Here is a 6,641-nt window from a genome sequence, read left to right as displayed (position 1 = left end):
AGAGCATTGGACCAGTAACTGTCATGTGTTGCCCTCTTTAGGCAGCCTAGTGGTGAGAGCATTGGGCCAGTAACTGTCATGTGTTGCCCTCTTTAGGTAGCCTAGTGGTGAGAGCATTGGGCCAGTAACTGTCATGTGTTGCCCTCTTTAGGCAGCCTAGTGGTGAGAGCATTGGGCCAGTAACTGTCATGTGTTGCCCTCTTTAGGCAGCCTAGTGGTGAGAGCATTGGGCCAGTAACTGTCATGTGTTGCCCTCTTTAGGCAGCCTAGTGGTGAGAGCATTGGGCCAGTAACTGTCATGGTTGCCCTCTTTAGGCAGCCTAGTGGTGAGCCATTGGGCCAGTAACTGTCATGTGTTGCCCTCTTTAGGCAGCCTAGTGGTGAGAGCATTGGGCCAGTAACTGTCATGTGTTGCCCTCTTTAGGCAGCCTAGTGGTGAGAGCATTGGGCCAGTAACTGTCATGTGTTGCCCTCTTTAGGCAGCCTAGTGGTGAGAGCATTGGGCCAGTAACTGTCATGTGTTGCCCTCTTTAGGCAGCCTAGTGGTGAGAGCATTGGGCCAGTAACTGTCATGTGTTGCCCTCTTTAGGCAGCCTAGTGGTGAGAGCATTGGGCCAGTAACTGTCATGTGTTGCCCTCTTTAGGCAGCCTAGTGGTGAGAGCATTGGGCCAGTAACTGTCATGTGTTGCCCTCTTTAGGCAGCCTAGTGGTGAGAGCATTGGGCCAGTAACTGTCATGTGTTGCCCTCTTTAGGCAGCCTAGTGGTGAGAGCATTGGGCCAGTAACTGTCATGTGTTGCCCTCTTTTAGGCAGCCTAGTGGTGAGAGCATTGGGCCAGTAACTGTCATGTGTTGCCCTCTTTAGGCAGCCTAGTGGTGAGAGCATTGGGCCAGTAACTGTCATGTGTTGCCCTCTTTAGGCAGCCTAGTGGTGAGAGCATTGGGCCAGTAACTGTCATGTGTTGCCCTCTTTAGGCAGCCTAGTGCTGAGAGCATTGGGCCAGTAACTGTCATGTGTTGCCCTCTTTAGGCCTAGTGGTGAGAGCATTGGGCCAGTAACTGTCATGTGTTGCCCTCTTTAGGCAGCCTAGTGGTGAGAGCATTGGGCCAGTAACTGTCATGTGTTGCCCTCTTTAGGCAGCCTAGTGGTGAGAGCATTGGGCCAGTAACTGTCATGTGTTGCCCTCTTTAGGCAGCCTAGTGGTGAGAGCATTGGGCCAGTAACTGTCATGTGTTGCCCTCTTTAGGCAGCCTAGTGCTGAGAGCATTGGGCCAGTAACTGTCATGTGTTGCCCTCTTTAGGCAGCCTAGTGGTGAGAGCATTGGTCCAGTAACTGTCATGTGTTGCCCTCTTTAGGCAGCCTAGTGGTGAGAGCATTGGTCCAGTAACTGTCATGTGTTGCCCTCTTTAGGCAGCCTAGTGGTGAGAGCATTGGGCCAGTAACTGTCATGTGTTGCCCTCTTTAGGCAGCCTAGTGGTGAGAGCATTGGTCCAGTAACTGTCATGTGTTGCCCTCTTTAGGCAGCCTAGTGGTGAGAGCATTGGGCCAGTAACTGTCATGTGTTGCCCTCTTTAGGCAGCCTAGTGGTGAGAGCATTGGGCCAGTAACTGTCATGTGTTGCCCTCTTTAGGCAGCCTAGTGGTGAGAGCATTGGGCCAGTAACTGTCATGTGTTGCCCTCTTTAGGCAGCCTAGTGGTGAGAGCATTGGGCCAGTAACTGTCATGTGTTGCCCTCTTTAGGCAGCCTAGTGGTGAGAGCATTGGGCCAGTAACTGTCATGTGTTGCCCTCTTTAGGCAGCCTAGTGGTGAGAGCATTGGGCCAGTAACTGTCATGTGTTGCCCTCTTTAGGCAGCCTAGTGCTGAGAGCATTGGGCCAGTAACTGTCATGTGTTGCCCTCTTTAGGCAGCCTAGTGGTGAGAGCATTGGGCCAGTAACTGTCATGTGTTGCCCTCTTTAGGCAGCCTAGTGGTGAGAGCATTGGGCCAGTAACTGTCATGTGTTGCCCTCTTTAGGCAGCCTAGTGGTGAGAGCATTGGGCCAGTAACTGTCATGTGTTGCCCTCTTTAGGCAGCCTAGTGGTGAGAGCATTGGGCCAGTAACTGTCATGTGTTGCCCTCTTTAGGCAGCCTAGTGGTGAGAGCATTGGGCCAGTAACTGTCATGTGTTGCCCTCTTTAGGCAGCCTAGTGGTGAGAGCATTGGGCCAGTAACTGTCATGTGTTGCCCTCTTTAGGCAGCCTAGTGGTGAGAGCATTGGGCCAGTAACTGTCATGTGTTGCCCTCTTTAGGCAGCCTAGTGGTGAGAGCATTGGGCCAGTAACTGTCATGTGTTGCCCTCTTTAGGCAGCCTAGTGGTGAGAGCATTGGGCCAGTAACTGTCATGTGTTGCCCTCTTTAGGCAGCCTAGTGGTGAGAGCATTGGGCCAGTAACTGTCATGTGTTGCCCTCTTTAGGCAGCCTAGTGGTGAGAGCATTGGTCCAGTAACTGTCATGTGTTGCCCTCTTTAGGCAGCCTAGTGGTGAGAGCATTGGGCCAGTAACTGTCATGTGTTGCCCTCTTTAGGCAGCCTAGTGGTGAGAGCATTGGGCCAGTAACTGTCATGTGTTGCCCTCTTTAGGCAGCCTAGTGGTGAGAGCATTGGGCCAGTAACTGTCATGTGTTGCCCTCTTTAGGCAGCCTAGTGGTGAGAGCATTGGGCCAGTAACTGTCATGTGTTGCCCTCTTTAGGCAGCCTAGTGGTGAGAGCATTGGGCCAGTAACTGTCATGTGTTGCCCTCTTTAGGCAGCCTAGTGGTGAGAGCATTGGGCCAGTAACTGTCATGTGTTGCCCTCTTTAGGCAGCCTAGTGGTGAGAGCATTGGGCCAGTAACTGTCATGTGTTGCCCTCTTTAGGCAGCCTAGTGCTGAGAGCATTGGGCCAGTAACTGTCATGTGTTGCCCTCTTTAGGCAGCCTAGTGGTGAGAGCATTGGGCCAGTAACTGTCATGTGTTGCCCTCTTTAGGCAGCCTAGTGGTGAGAGCATTGGTCCAGTAACTGTCATGTGTTGCCCTCTTTAGGCAGCCTAGTGGTGAGAGCATTGGGCCAGTAACTGTCATGTGTTGCCCTCTTTAGGCAGCCTAGTGGTGAGAGCATTGGGCCAGTAACTGTCATGTGTTGCCCTCTTTAGGCAGCCTAGTGGTGAGAGCATTGGGCCAGTAACTGTCATGTGTTGCCCTCTTTAGGCAGCCTAGTGGTGAGAGCATTGGGCCAGTAACTGTCATGTGTTGCCCTCTTTAGGCAGCCTAGTGGTGAGAGCATTGGGCCAGTAACTGTCATGTGTTGCCCTCTTTAGGCAGCCTAGTGGTGAGAGCATTGGGCCAGTAACTGTCATGTGTTGCCCTCTTTAGGCAGCCTAGTGGTGAGAGCATTGGGCCAGTAACTGTCATGTGTTGCCCTCTTTAGGCAGCCTAGTGGTGAGAGCATTGGGCCAGTAACTGTCACTTTAGGCAGCCTCAGTGGTGAGAGCATTGGTCCAGTAACTGTCATGTGTTGCCCTCTTTAGGCAGCCTAGTGGTGAGAGCATTGGGCCAGTAACTGTCATGTGTTGCCCTCTTTAGGCAGCCTAGTGGTGAGAGCATTGGGCCAGTAACTGTCATGTGTTGCCCTCTTTAGGCAGCCTAGTGGTGAGAGCATTGGGCCAGTAACTGTCATGTGTTGCCCTCTTTAGGCAGCCTAGTGGTGAGAGCATTGGGCCAGTAACTGTCATGTGTTGCCCTCTTTAGGCAGCCTAGTGGTGAGAGCATTGGGCCAGTAACTGTCATGTGTTGCCCTCTTTAGGCAGCCTAGTGGTGAGAGCATTGGGCCAGTAACTGTCATGTGTTGCCCTCTTTAGGCAGCCTAGTGGTGAGAGCATTGGGCCAGTAACTGTCATGTGTTGCCCTCTTTAGGCAGCCTAGTGCTGAGAGCATTGGGCCAGTAACTGTCATGTGTTGCAGCCCTCTTTAGGCAGCCTAGTGGTGAGAGCATTGGGCCAGTAACTGTCATGTGTTGCCCTCTTTAGGCAGCCTAGTGGTGAGAGCATTGGTCCAGTAACTGTCATGTGTTGCCCTCTTTAGGCAGCCTAGTGGTGAGAGCATTGGGCCAGTAACTGTCATGTGTTGCCCTCTTTAGGCAGCCTAGTGGTGAGAGCATTGGGCCAGTAACTGTCATGTGTTGCCCTCTTTAGGCAGCCTAGTGGCGAGAGCATTGGGCCAGTAACTGTCATGTGTTGCCCTCTTTAGGCAGCCTAGTGGTGAGAGCATTGGGCCAGTAACTGTCATGTGTTGCCCTCTTTAGGCAGCCTAGTGGTGAGAGCATTGGGCCAGTAACTGTCATGTGTGGCCCTCTTTAGGCAGCCTAGTGGTGAGAGCATTGGGCCAGTAACTGTCATGTGTTGCCCTCTTTAGGCAGCCTAGTGGCGAGAGCATTGGGCCAGTAACTGTCATGTGTTGCCCTCTTTAGGCAGCCTAGTGGTGAGAGCATTGGGCCAGTAACTGTCATGTGTTGCCCTCTTTAGGCAGCCTAGTGGTGAGAGCATTGGGCCAGTAACTGTCATGTGTTGCCCTCTTTAGGCAGCCTAGTGCTGAGAGCATTGGGCCAGTAACTGAAAGGTTGCTAGATCGAATCCCTGAGCGGACAAGGTAAAAATCTGTCATTCTGCCCCTGAGCAAGGCAGTTCCCTGGGCGCCGTGGATGTCGATTAAGGCAGCCCCTCCACACCTCTCTGATTCAGTGGGTTTGGGTTAAATGCGGAAGACACATTTCAGTTGAAGGCATTCCAGTTGTACAACTGACTAGGGATCCCCCTTCCATTATTGCCATCGTGGTTATTATTTGACCCTGCTGGTCATCTATGAATGATCTGGCCTTAATGGTCACATGGACTCTTAAATCTATCCGGCACAGCCAGAAGAGGTCTGGTCACGCCTCGGCACCTGGTTCCTCTCTACCCGACACAGCCAGAAGAGGTCAGGTCATGCCTCGGCGCCTGGTTCCTCTCTACCCAACACAGCCAGAAGAGGTCAGGTCACGCCTCGGCGCCTGGTTCCTCTCTACCCAACACAGCCAGAAGAGGTCAGGTCACGCCTCGTTCCTCTCTACCCAACACAGCCAGAAGAGGTCAGGTCACGCCTCGGCGCCTGGTTCCTCTCTACCCAACACAGCCAGAAGATGTATGGTCACCGATAAGAGCCCTGCTTCCTCTCTAGGTTTCTTCCTAGGTTTCTGCCTTTCTAGGGAGCTTTTCCTAGTCCCTTTGATTCTGCCTCTGCATTGCTTGTTCTTTGTGGTTTTAGGCAGGGTATCTGCAGGGCACTTTGTGGTTTTAGGCAGGGTTTATTCCAACTGAAATAGTCAAAATACTTTACTCATCATTGGGTGCTGGAGCTTTTTGTTGTTGACCACATGCCCCCCAAAGGGTCAGAGTTCAGCCCTGGCCAAGAGCACTTTGTGGCACCTGCTGATGTGAAAAAGAGCTTAATAACATACACATGATTTGATGTGACACAATGTGACCATGTCAGTAAATGTTATGACAATAAACGCCAACTGCGTGATGTGTTGTCCTTTGTCTGGGGTTCTCTGAGGGGTGGTTTACCAGACGCGGATTAAGCCTAGTCCTTGTCTAAAAAAAGCATTCTCAATTGAGAATTTATAGTGAAAAAGTGCTTTTTTTTAGTCCAGCACTGGGCTTGATCTGTGTCTGGGAAACCGCCACCAGAGACTTTTAACATGTGGAGTGTAGAAATGCTAAAATAAAATGAATGAATACCTGTTTTGGTGGACATTTTGGGGATTATTTCGGTTGTCCAAGATGAGGCCTTTCCAGCAGTACAATTATCCTTAAAAAATAAAGACGTTTAAAAATGTTGAGCTTACCAAGTCGTTTAGACACATAGCTTTTCTAGAAATGTCGTAGATTTAAATAAAAAGTCAAGGAGTCTTGCCTAATTGCGCCTGTAAATCGCTCTGGATAAGAGCATCTGCTACATGTATCTCATTTTTACACCAATACTACTGTACGCCGAATAGTATACTGCTCTACCGACTAGTAGGCCGTCATTATAAATAATAATTTGTTATTAACCGACTTGCCTAGTTAAATAAAGGGTAAAAATAAATAATAATAAAAACAATCCAAACATAGTGAAAGAAGCGCAATGACTGCGCATCCGTGATGCTCGTGAACACACCTTTTTCCTCATACAGGCGGAAGTTTACAGTTGGATTCCCCGACCCTCTTCCATGTCAAATAATTGAAGAAAAACCCATCCCAGGTAATCTGTGTAACGTTGAAATGTGTACCCAACATGCTATATCAGTGTTTAAGCTGCTAGAACGACTACCAGCCAGGGAAGCGTCAGGTCGAGCTAACGAGGATGCGCCTATGGCTTTTTTTCCCACGTCCTCCACCTAGTCAGTAGCCACAGAGGATGTATAATCTCCAACATGTGAAGGCTATTCCCGTCTCAGTAACTAGCTAACGTTAACTAGATCAGTGACCGTCGTTGTTTTTCCCTCCAATGTTCTGCAAGCTTAGACTCATATCTGATACAATAAAGACGTCAGACAGCTAGACGTCAGTGTGTTCTCTGAATAGATCGATCGATCGATCGATC

At 50.4% G+C, this 6,641-nt stretch overlaps 1 protein-coding gene across 1 annotated transcript in view; it reads left to right on the top strand.

Moving 5' to 3' along the window:
- The first annotated feature begins 6,149 nt into the window (after positions 1–6,149).
- Positions 6,150–6,641, top strand: part of LOC124017133 (zinc finger protein 501-like) — a 39,011-nt gene continuing 38,519 nt past the window's right edge. The window contains exon 1 of the mRNA XM_046332527.1: positions 6,150–6,299. The gene's annotated coding sequence lies outside the window, so the exon portion shown is untranslated. The remainder of the gene's footprint in view (positions 6,300–6,641) is intronic.

Source organism: Oncorhynchus gorbuscha, unplaced genomic scaffold (genome assembly GCF_021184085.1).
Source record: "Oncorhynchus gorbuscha isolate QuinsamMale2020 ecotype Even-year unplaced genomic scaffold, OgorEven_v1.0 Un_scaffold_1642, whole genome shotgun sequence".
Taxonomy (NCBI): Eukaryota; Metazoa; Chordata; class Actinopteri; order Salmoniformes; family Salmonidae; genus Oncorhynchus; species Oncorhynchus gorbuscha.
The sequence above is the reverse complement of the archived record's forward strand: the minus strand, read 5'-3'. Positions and strand labels throughout refer to the sequence as shown.